The sequence below is a fragment of the Phascolarctos cinereus genome, unplaced genomic scaffold (genome assembly GCF_003287225.1).
Source record: "Phascolarctos cinereus isolate Bilbo 61053 unplaced genomic scaffold, phaCin_HiC Scaffold_5;HRSCAF=322, whole genome shotgun sequence".
Classification (NCBI taxonomy): domain Eukaryota; kingdom Metazoa; phylum Chordata; class Mammalia; order Diprotodontia; family Phascolarctidae; genus Phascolarctos; species Phascolarctos cinereus.
This window is the reverse complement of record NW_027555958.1, coordinates 396,866,418-396,879,310: the sequence shown is the minus strand read 5'-3', so window position 1 is coordinate 396,879,310 and position 12,893 is coordinate 396,866,418. Positions and strand designations below refer to the sequence as shown.

Genomic DNA, 12,893 nt, shown 5'->3' with positions numbered 1-12,893 from the left:
GATGTAAGTCATAGTATAAATTCATTTATTGACCTAGATGTGTTTTTGGACAAGTCATTTAATTTCTGTAGGTCTCCAATTCTTCAACTATATAATCAAGAAAATAAATTGGTTAGAATATATACTTTCAAAGATGTTTTTGGCAAGCCAGACCAGTGCTTTTAGTAGAAAGGAAGTGCCAGGTGAGGAAATACATGCTACAAATGCAGGCTAGTAACTAAAACCTACAATATAGAGAGTTATAGAGAGGACTGTGAAGTTAAGTGACTTCCCAAGGGAAACACAGTGGTTACATATTGGAGGTATGTCTTAAATGAAGGTATGCCTTGCTTAAATTTTGCTCTCTCTTTCCGTGACGCCACACAGCATCTCAAAGGCTGTTACCAGAATAAAACCATGATTACATATCTGACAGTTCAAAATTTAAATAGATGAATATACAAATACCAAGCATTCTTATTAGTTATAATTAATTTTATTAATATATGCATTTGACTTTCTCATGGAGACAATAATGATGATGATAACATATAGAGTTTACTATATGCTAAGTGCTGTGCTTCACTCTTATTTCATAATTATTTCAATAATTTGATCATCATTCTCATTTCATTTGATCTTCATAATAACCCTGAGAGATAGGTCCTATTATTACCCCAATAACCCCTAGAAACTGAGGCAAACAGAGAATAAGTAATTTGTCTAGGGTCACATAGCCAATAAGTGTCTGAAGCTGTATTTGAATTTAAGTATTCCTGACTCTAGACCCACTGCTATATCCATTGTACCACCTAGCTGTCTCATATTCTTTTCACATCACAGTAGCATTAATGAGTTATTGTAGTAAAGGAAACATTATTTCTTTTTTAATAATTATTTATTTTTAGTTTTCAACATTCACTCAACATTCACAACATTCAACATTAACATTTTGAGTTTTAAATTTCCTCCACTTCCCTTCCCCTCCTCCAAAATGGTGGGTAATCTGATATAGGCTCTATTTATACACTCATATTAAGCATTATTTTCCCATCATGATGCAAAGAAGAATTAGAACTAATGGGAGGAACCATGGGAATCAAGGAATATGATCTATTTGAAATACAGAACTAGAAGTGATATTGCTCAGTCAGAGGGTATGCACATTTTTGTAGCCCTTTGAGCATAGTTCAACATTGCTCTTTAGAATGGCTGGATCAGTTCACAACTCCACCAATAATGTGTTTGTGTTCCAATTTTCCCACATCTCCAACATTTATCATTTTCCTGTTTTGTCTTGTTAGCCCATATGATAGGTGGGATATGGTACCTCAAAGTTGTTTTGATTTGCATTTCTCTAATCAATAGTGATTTAGAGCATTTTTTCATATGATTACAGATAGTTTTAAGTTTTTCCTCTGAAAATTGCCTGTTCATGTCCTTTGACCATTTATCAATTGGGGAATGACTTGTCTTATAAATTTGACTTAGTTCTCTATATATTTTAGAAATGAGGCCATTATCAGAGATACAGGTTGTAAAAATTATTTCCCAGTTTTCTGTTTCCCTCCTAATCTTGTTTGCATTGGCTTTGTTTGTGCAAAAACTTTTCAATTTGATATAATGAAAATTATCTATTTTGCATTTCATAATGTTCTCTGTCTCCTATTTGATCATAAATTTTTCTGTTCTACATAAATCTGACAGGTGAACTATTCCTTGATCTCCCAGTTTGCTTACAGTATCAGCCTTTACATCTAAATCATGAAGCCATTTTTACTTTATTTTGGTATGTTTTACGAAGTCTACAGTAACTTTAAATATAATTTTTCTTTCTATCTCTTTCTATTGGGCTTTCTTGGTAATATACATAGAAATGCTGATGATTTACATGGGTTTTTTTTTAGCCTACAACTTTGCTAAAGTTGTTTATTATTTCAATTAGTTTTTTACTTGATTCTCTATAATTTTCTAAGTATATCATCATATCATCTGCAAAGAGCAATAGCTTTGTTTCTTCTTCACCTATTCTAATACTTTCAATTACTTTTTCTTCTCTTATTGCTAATGCCAACATTTCCAGTACCATATTGAAAAACAATATTGATAATGGATGTCCTTGTTTCCCCCTCAATTTTATTGGAAATGTTTCTAGCATATCCCCATTACATATGGTGCTTGCTGAAGGTTTTAGGTAGATGCTACTTATCATTTTAAGGAACACTTCATATATTCCTATGCTTGCTAGTGTTTTTAATAGGAATGAGCATTGTATTTTGTCAAGAGCTCCTTTTTTTTTTTTACCCCTTATTTCCAAGGCTTTACTGAATAGGATTACAGGGTTGTTTTAGAAAATGTCGCTTCCAATTCCTTTCAATCCCCTGGCATGAAATGTTGTATTCAGGGATAGAGGCATACATACATACATACACACTCACACTCAGTAATAAACACATACACACGCATACCACAGCTCCTAAAATGAGTAGGTCCAGTCTATATCCACTTTTAAAATCCTTATTCATATACCCAGTCATGAGCACAAGACTTACAGTCGACCAGCTCTTCAGATTTAAACCATAGGCTAATCTCATTCTCGGCACTTTTTACAGAATCACTGCCATGAATGACTTTCTTGCCGACTTGAATGCAGAAGTCCCCACGAATGGTGCCTGGCTTGGAATTATCTGTTGTCTCCCCCAGCATCACTCTGCCTGTCTTCACCAAATTCAAGCACTCCCAAGCCATGGCTACAACAGGACCTGAGTTCATATATTTCACAAGCACAAGGCAAAATAGCCTATCCTTCAGGTCAGCATAGCACAGTTTCAGATGTTCCTCTGAGGCTCTAAGGAACTTCATGCCCATGAGGCAGAATTCCTTCTTTTTTTAAAATTTTAATAAATTTATTTATTTTTTAGTTTTCAGCATTTACTTTCACAAGATTTTGAGTTCCAAATTTTCACTCCATCTTGACACTCTCCCCACCCCAAGATGGCATGCATTCTGAATACCCCTTCCTCTATTCTGTCTTCCCTTCTATCTCTCCCCCTCTTTTCTTATCCCCTTCTTTTTTCCTGTAGAGCAGGATAGATTTCTGTACCCCATTTCCTGTATTTCTTATTTCCCAGTTGCATGTAAAAATATTTTTTTAAACACGTGTTTTTAAAACTTTGGGTTCAAAAATTTTCTCCCTTCCTCCCTCCCCACCCACCTTCACTGATAAGGCAAGCAACTCAATATAGGTTATACATGTGAAGTTATGTGAAACAGTCATAGTAGACATGTTGTGAAAAACTAACTCTATTTCCCTTAAACCTATCCTGCCCCCCCATTTATTCTATTCTTTCTTTTGATCCTGCCCCTCCTCAGAAGTATTTGCTTCTGATTACCCCCTTTCCCAATCTGCCCTTCTCTCTATCATTCCCCTGCTCTCTTGTCCCTTTCCCCCACTATTTTCAATAGGGCAAGACAGATTTGCATACCCAATTGAGTGTGTATGTTATTCCCTCCTTAAGCCAAATCCTATAAGAATAAGATTGACTCATTCCCTCTCACCTTCCCCTGTTTCCCCTCCACTGTAAGACCCTTTTCATTTCTGTTCTCTTTTGTGAGATAAGTTACCGCATTCTACCTCTCCCTTTCTCCTTCTCCTAGTATAATCCTCTCTCACCCCTTAATTTTATTCTCCAGATATGACCCCTTCATCTTCAACTCATGCTGTCCCTCTATCTATCTATCTACCTACCTATCTATCTATCTATCTACATATAATTTTTTCCTCCAACTACCCTAATACTGACAAAGGTCTCATGAGTTATAAATATCATCTTTCCATGCAGGAATGTAAACAGTTCAACCTTAATAAGTCTCTGATGATTTCTGTTTCGTGTTTACCTCTTCATGTTCCACTTGAGTCTTGTATTTTAAAGCCAAATGGTTCTATTCAGCTCTGGTCTTTTCATCAACAATGCTTGAAAACCCTCTATTTCACTAAATGATGATTTTTAACCCTGAAGTATTATACTCAGCTTTGCTGGGTAGGTGATTCTTGGCTGTAATCCTATCTCCTTTGCCCTACAGAATATTATATTCCATGCCCTGCAGTTCCTTAATGTAGAAGCTGCTAAATCTTGCATTATCCTGATTATGTTTGGACAATACTTGAATGGTTTCTTTCTGGTAGCTTGTAATATTTTCTCCTTGACCTGGGAACTCTGGAATTTGGCTACAATATTCCTAGGAGTTTCCTTTGGGAATGTCTTTCAGGAGGAGATCGGTGGATTCTTTTAATTTCAATTTTGCCTCTGGTTCTAAAATATCAGGGTAGTTTTCCTTGATAATTTCTTGAAAGATGCTGCCTGGGATCTTTTTTTTTTTTAATCATGGCTTTCAGATAGTCCAATAATTTTTAAATTTTCTCTCCAATGCAATATTTCACATTGTTTTCTAATTTTTCATGCTTTTGGATTTGTTTTACAGTGTGTTGATTTCTCATAAAGTCACTTGCTTCCAATTACCCTATTTTAATTTTTAAGGAGGTATTTTCTACAGTAAGCTTTTGGACTTCCTTTTCCATTTGGCCAATTTTTCTTTTTAGGGCATTCTTCTCCTCATTGACTTTTTGGACCTCTTTTGCCATTTGGGTGAGGCTATTTTTCAAGGTGTTATTTTCTTCAATATTTTTTGGGGTATCCTTTAGCAAGCTGTTGACTTGTTATTCATGATTTTCTTGCATCAGTCTCATTTCTCTTCCCAGTTTTCCCTCTACTTCCCTTACTTGCTTCTCAAGATCCCTTTTGAGCTCTTCCAAGGCCTGGGACTGATTCATATTTTTCTTGGTGGCTTTAGAAGTAGGGGCTTTGAGTTTGTTGTCTTCTGGCTGTATATTTTGATCTTCTTTGTCACCAAAGTAAGATAATATAGTCTGACTCTTTTTGCAAGGTTTGCTCAACATCCAAGCCAATTACTTGAGTTTTAAATACTTTGTTAAGGTAATAGTCTGCTTCCAAAGTGGGGAATGTACAGTCCCAAGCTTCAGGGGTTTGTACAGCTGTTTTCAGAGATACTTCTAGGGACCTGTAAATTTTCAGTTCTTCTAAGAGGTTATGATAAGGAGGGAAATATTTACTCCTTTCCTGGCCTGTGCTCTGGTCTGTGAGTAACCCCAAGCATGCTTTTCTGTCTCAGAACTGAGAAGGAGTTGCTCTGCACTGCTCACCATGCCAGGGCTCCTCCTCGTCCCAGGATTGCCACCCAGAACTGTGATGCAGATCCAAGCATGGGAAAAGCAAGAGAATCCTGCACCAGCAGACAGATACCTGCAATCCCCCATGCTCAGCCACCTGATTCCCCCTCAGTCAGTGGGCCAGAAGCTCAGGAATCAGCTGCCATCATGGGGGCTGGGCTCAGGACTTGGGGGTGGGACCTAGCTTCTCTCTCACTGCCAGAAACAGACATTTTCCACTGACCTTCTAAGCTGTCTTTAGCGTTCATGGGTTGAGAAGTCTGGAAAACACCACAGCTGCCTGTGATCAGTCCTCTGAGGCTTCCAGGTTCACTGAGGCCTGTGCACCCATGCCAAACTGTGCTCCTCTACCAGCCCAGTGTAATATACATTTCTGTTCAACCATGCAGGATGTCTTGGGCTGGATATTTGTTTCACTCTGTCTTTTTGTGGGTTCTGCAGCTTTAGAATTTGTTTAGAGCCATTTTTTTTACAGGTGTTTGGATGGATTTGGGGGAAAGCTCAAGCAAGTCACTGCTTTCACTCCACCATCTTGGCTCCACCCCCAGAATCCCTTCTGCTCAAAATGTTTGATGATGTCCCCGACCAGACCTTGCTGGATGCTGTCGGGATTGATGGCAATGAAGTATTGGCTGTGATCCAGGGAAGCTCAGGCTGGAGCAGGAGAAACGGGCAGCTGTGACTATGGCACAGGTGTTGGCTGCAGTCATAGGAGTCTGTACTTCACACCCAAAAGCTTCTTCTGCATCTATTGAGATGGTCATGTGGTTTCTGTTGGTTTTGGCATTGATATGATCAATTATGCTGAGAGTTTTTCTAATATTGAACCAGCCCTTCATTCCTGATATAAATCCTACCAGGTCATAGTGTATTATTTTTGTGATAAGTTGCTGTAATCTGTTTGCTAATATTTTATTTAAATATTTGCATTTATATTAATTAGGGAAATGGGTCTATAATTTTCTTTCTCTGTTTTGTATCTTCCTGGTTTAGGTATCAGCACCACATTTGTATCATAAAAAAAAAAAAGTTTGGTAAGACTCCTTTTTTGCCCATTTTCACAAATAGTCTGCTCACCTGGGCCTTACACAGGAATGTCTTGCTGCTGGAGGATGTCTGTCAGTCTGAAGCTTTGCCTCCTAGATTTCTGCTTCGCAGAGTTGCACTGAGGCAACAGGTGATTTGGCTGCTTGATAATACTAGCATATGTGGTATCCACAGGTTCCCTTGCCTATACAAAGCTACTTAGGGGGTCGTGGTGTTGGTGCTTGCCTGCTTCACCATCCTGGGTTTCAGGATCTCCCCCTGATATGCTGAGGTGGGGCTTGCTGTTGACTTGCTGGGACATCTCCTGTCCTGTACTCCTCCCCCTCTCCCAGAGCAAGAAGGGCCTTTCCCAATAATGCCACGGTGAGATTGATTTGCTTCTTATGCTGCCATATTGGCTCCAGGAAGCAGAAAATCAGAAACATCATTTTTTTTCTAACTTTCTAAATTTAATCTAGGCTGGTATTCAGATAACATATATAATCCATACATTGTCTGATCATTCTAGAAACCTTTTTGCCACTGTCAAGCACCACTTGAAGGAATAGCCTTGAAGAATATTAGCTCATGTTTATGCCACAGAAAAACATCAGAATGGGACCCAACTAGAACGTTAGTATTAATAATTATTAGTCATAGCAATGTATTAGTAATAACAGTCACAACTATACTACTACTACTAATAATAATTATTATTATTCTCATTGTATTTGCCAATCTAAAATAACTTCCATTATAAGGAACCAAAAAGTGTAGAGCACAGGAATTGTTAAAACTCCAGTAACTTTTCTGTTATATTTTTGTTCTATCAGAAGATGTAGTTGATGTAGAAGAAATATTATGTGTAGTCATAGTCTAATAAGTTCTTAAATATTCAGAGGAAGAGTAGGGAATTTCTCTGAAAATATACAAACTGATTTATAATCTTTAAATTTTCAATTTAACTTTTTCACTCCTGTTGATTCAGAAAGGGGGAAATACCTTTACCCCTCTGTGGTTCTTGCATAACCATTCATTTGGAACTTAACAGACTATATCACATTACATTTTGTCTTTTTATGAATTATTTCCTCCCCCCCTCCCCAGAACGTATGCAAACCTTTAAATGTCCGAAATCCTGCCTTGAACTTCTCAGTATTAGAAGACCATGAGATTTAGACATGGAAGGAAATTTAAAGATAATAATCCAAGCCCCTAATCTTGCAAATCAGGACATCCAGAAACAGTCAGTGAACAAGGTTAGACAGGCAGTTAGCAATAGAGACACACCTGAATTCTCTGGCTTTCAATCAATGATAGGTCTCACCATGGAACATAATCTATTGTATGCAGTAAATAGAGGATGAAACGTTTGTTATTGATACTAAAACACATATTAAATTATACTGTTTTAAACATAGAGATAATTTGCTTCTCTGAGATACATTTAAGAACTCATTACCCTGATATTTCACTTCAGTTTTGCCCTACAACATAGTTGACTTCCCTCACCATGCAAACGTGTCTAAAAGTTTCCCTGAAATTGGGCATAAGCAAGATGCCCAAAGACATCTTGCTTAAACACACACACACACACACATGCGCGCGCACGCACACACACACACACACACACACACACAGAGTTCAGAACAGAACAAATATATTATTGTTCTTGGAACTCTTGATTTGGCCATCATATTCCCAAGAGTTTTTATTTCAAAATCTCCTTGTAGATGTGATCAGTGGATTATTTCAGTTTCTATTTTAATTTTTGGTTGTAGATTATCAGCATAGTTTTCCTTAATAATTTCTTGAAAGGTAATGTCTAGGCTCTTTTTTTGATCATGGCTTTCAGGCAATTCAATAATTTTTAAATTATGTCACTTCAATTTATTTTCTTGGTCTATTGTTTTTCCAATGAGACAGTTCACATTTTCTTCCATTTTTTTCATCCTTTTGATTTTTTGTTTGTTTGTTTGTTTCTTGATGCCTTATGGGTCATTAACTTCCCCTTGCTCAACTCTAATTTTTAAGGCATTATTTCCTTGAATGAGTTTTTTTGTGGGTCTCTTTTTCCATTTCTCCAATTCTATTTTAAAGGTGTTCTTTTTTCAATGTATTTTGTATCTCTTTTCCTATGTGATATATTGTGCTTTATAGGGAGTTATTTTAATTGAATTTTTTAAAAAATATATTTTCTATGTGACCAACTCTGCTCCTTATAGGAGTTTTTCTCTTCAGCATATTATTGTCTCATTTAATATTTGGCTCATTCTGTTTTTAAAGTTTTATTATCTTCATCTTATTTTTTGCTTTCTGTATTATTGACTCAATTTTTTATGATTTTCTTGCATCACTCTCATTTCTTTTCCCAATTTTTCTTCTACTTCTCTTATTTGTTTTATTTTTTTAATCCTTTTAGATTTATTCCAGGAATTCTTTTTAGGCCTGAGACCAATTCATATTTTTCTTTGAAATTTTGAATATTGTATGTTTTGACTTTGTTGTCTTCTGAGTTTTTGCTTTGCTCTTCCCTATTCCCATAGTAACTTTCTATGGTCAGGTTCTTTTTGTTGCTGTTATACTTGTTTGCTCATTTTTCCAGTCTATTCCTTGATTTTGTATTTTGTATTAAAGATGGGCACTGCTCCTGGGTTAGAGGGGGCAATGTCCTAAGTTTCTGGGTTTTTGTTCAGCTGTTTTCAGAGCTAGTTCCAAGCATCTATCTATATCTATATCTATATCTATATCTATATCTATATCTATATCTATATCTATATCTATATCTATATCTAATCTATATCTATATCTATATCTATATCTATATCTATATCTATATCTATATCTATATCTATATCTATATCTATATTTATTTATCTATCTCTATCTCTATCTCTATCTCTATCTCTATCTCTATATCTATCTATATCTATATCTATATCTATATCTATATCTATATCTATATCTATATCTATATCTATATCTATATCTATATCTATATCTATATCTATATCTATATCTATATCTATATTTATCTATCTCTATCTCTATCTCTATCTCTATCTCTATCTCTATCTCTATCTCTATCTCTATCTTATATCTATATCTATATATTTAATTCCTAGGTGGTAAGCTCTAAGAAGGGGTGTGATAACTATTCCCTTGGTCTGTGCTCTGGTCTGTGAGCAACTACAAGCAATCTTTTCTATCCTGGAACTATGATCAGGATCTTTGTTTCCCTGCAGCCACAAGCTCTTGGATGCTAATGCTCCTACTCACCCTAATACTGTCACCAAGGACTTCAATACAGATTAGCATAAAAGCAATGCAAGAGAGTCCTGCACCCCACATCAGCAAAAAGACCCCTGTAATCTTCTTCTGTCCAGTTATCTGACCCTCTGACTGTCTGTTGCTGTTGCAGATTCAGTTGCTTCCAAGACCTGCTGCTGGTGCTGTCTTGCTGGGACATTTCTTGCACTGGACTGTGTCCCATACTCATCCTGGTGTGACAGACATTTTTTTTCTGACCTTTTAAGTTGTCTTTGGCTGGAACTTTTTTCACCCCCTCCATTTATTAGTTCTGTAGCTCCAGAATTCATTTTGAAGTGTTTCATTAAATTTGTCTGGAGGTGGATTTGGGAGATCTCAGGTAAGTCCCTCCATTTTCTCTTCTATCTTGGTTCTGCCCATTCTTCAATGTATGATAATATTTCCAAAAAAAAAAAATCTGTGACTGATAGTTCTTGATCTCTATAGTCAACAGAGTGATATGCTCCACTGATCTCTCTCAAAGGTTAGGACAGCTTAGACATCAAAGATTTTATATTATAAAGTACAGAGGCCATATTCTGAAGCAACTGCTGGGTGCAATTGACCCTAGAACAGAGATCTTTGAAGAAGTAAGGACATTAAGTTTAGAATCTGCTGTAGACATGTGTAATCCATGGGTAAATCACTTTATTTATTTTTAGTTGTAAAATTTGTGAGGTTGAACTTCATGATTCTCAGAAATGTAGTTATGAACGTATATCATTCTGTATCACATTTTATTTTAGCAACATCCCTGTGAGGCAATTATTCCAATTGTTTTTATGCGTAATTTGCAATGAAGAAAAATAAGGCTTATAAAAGTGAAACAATTTATCCTTAGTGACAGGGTGCATTATCATTGGACTTAGAACTCAACCTCTAGGCTTCAGGTTCCAAATTCATAGATATTTCCATCAACCACATTACATTTCAGGATTTACTGTGTACATCATTCGTAGGGCATATATTATATATTGCATAGTGTGCCTTTAGTAAGCATGTTTTAAGTGAATACAAAACTGTCAAAATGGAGTCTTAAAAATATTCTTGAAGTAAGGCTCTTACAAACTGGGCAGAAGGAATGCGTTGTTCAGCAATCTGCTAAGACTTTACAATAAATGAGGAATTAATTAGGGAGGTAGACCATTCACTAAAAATGTCATGAGCAGTATCCTAGGTAAGATCTAATGATAGGATTTCAAATTTACCTAAATGTTGCTTTTTGGAAATAGCATTTTTCTAGTTTCATTGAGTCCTATGGTACTACAAATCTCCATTAGTTTAAGTTACAATAATTCAATAAATTTGCCATATCATCTACACAGTAAAAATAAAGTCCCAGAAACATGGTTATGGTGTAGAAAGCATAAGCAATGGGTTGGCAGCCCTCAAGAACTAGTTCAACATTCTCTCTTCCTCTAAAGAGTAAGCAAAAATAAAAACAATATATCCTTCTAAACTACAAAGGTGTAATTTATTATGCAAGAAAACAAACAAACAACAGTGATAAAATTTATGTCCCACTCATGCATATTATGTTGCCAGAGTTTGGTTTATATTCTTCTCTAGCATTATGGTTTGACTTTAATTGATTATAGAAAATGTATGTAAGAAAATTGAGATTTTCTATGATCTTTGGTCATCGAGCTTGAAAAATATTATCTAAAGTATGTGTTGTCTGCTCAGATTCTTATAATCTAGCCATGGTTTAGATTCCTAAAATCCAGCCACTGGTCAGATTTATGTAATCTAGCCAATAGCTTACTCATGTTTAGACTCTTTAAGAGTGTGCCCAATATGACGGTGTTCTAATAAATCTTGTCTTTGGCTGAAAGAAGGCTGGGGTCAAGTTCTTTTGGACAGGACCCACATGTTATGATTTTGGGGTCCCAAGACCCCTGAACCCTTAAGCTGCATCATTTTGGTTGCCCGTATGGAGAAACTGCCTAACCTCAAGTTCTTCTCCAGCCGAAACTGGAAGGTATGTAAGCCTCCCCCCTCCCTGCCTTTCTTGCTCTGCAGCTGTGGTCACTCTCCAAGCACCAAGGCTCAGAGGTGCTTTTCAGGAAGACAGTTATCAGGCTGTCTCGCACTCAGTCTGACGCTCTCAGGTTCTCAGTCCACTGGGTCATTTTGAGGCCATGAACCTGAGTACTCCTTCTGCAGCACAGAGAACAAGGATGGATACCTTATCAGGAAGTATATGCCCAATTCTGTCAGTTCTCTTGGTGCTAAGGAATTGGGGAAAACTGCAGTTGCTTTTTGGTTCCCTGAGGCTTACTTACTCCCTTCCCTCTGCACCTCTGAATCCTCCTTCATGGGGGTTACAGGAAAAGTTAGAATGGCTAAAAATATCTTGGCATATTCTGGAGGTTTTGTGATTGCTCATTGGAATTTTGAAGCACCTGTAAAACCTGGGCACTCCCTTCCCTTGAGTCAATAGGGTATCTGTTAATCCCTCTCATAGGAGAAGAAAGTTTCACCCTTTACCCCTCACTTTTGATTTCACCCTTCCCCACCTGGGTAAGGAAGGTGGGGAGAGGGGCAGCAGATACAGCATGAGCCCCACTGGCAATGGCCTTGGGCTCTGGGGCAACATTTGCCTGGAAGTATTACCCAGGTTCAGCACATCCTGCTCAAGGTAAAGAAGCTGACTCTGAACTTGGATAAGCAGGCTCTTCTTAAAGTTTTAGTTTTAACTGTTAATGATGAGATGTTGATTCTCTGTGTAAAGTAATTTGGAAGTGCATTTAACAAAACTGAAGTCACCTGATTGGTAATGGGTTTGTTTCAAGTTTCAAATTGGTGAACTTTCTGTATCAGTTATGTTATAATTTGGTTACTGCTAAAATAATTTAGCTGTTGTTGGTAATTGATTTAATGTGTAAACTAGCCAAAAAGCTTCTTGGCTTTTTACACCAGGATAAATTTAAGTTTGAAACGTAAATCCTGGAAAAGTTTTTCCTAAGATGTGATTAGTAAAACTTGCTGTTTGAGGTAAAAGCTCATAGGATTTTATTTTGAGTTGCCTGATGGGTCATAATCCATCGATAATCAATAATCTACCATCTGAGAGAAATGCCACAGGTTACTCAGAGAAGGTGATACTGATGGCAAGTCAGCATCAAGAAAAGCTGAGAAGACAATCTTAGCCTCAGTCTAAGATGGGATCCTCCTGGCATAGTTTCCCCATTATGCTCCTTTGAAAGGGAATGTTACCCACCTAGCTATTCCTGAGTCTGGCTATGTGGTGGATGTGATACTGCATGGTTGGAAAACTGAATTATCTGAATCCAAAAAAGAGCTAAGGATGTTTTATCCTCTCAAAGTT

General features: G+C 36.8%; 1 pseudogene; it reads right to left on the bottom strand.

Moving 5' to 3' along the window:
* Positions 1-2,496: 2,496 nt before the first annotated feature.
* LOC110206776 (nucleoside diphosphate kinase B pseudogene) lies at positions 2,497-9,752 on the bottom strand (annotated as a pseudogene).
* Between the last annotated feature and the right edge of the window lie 3,141 nt (positions 9,753-12,893).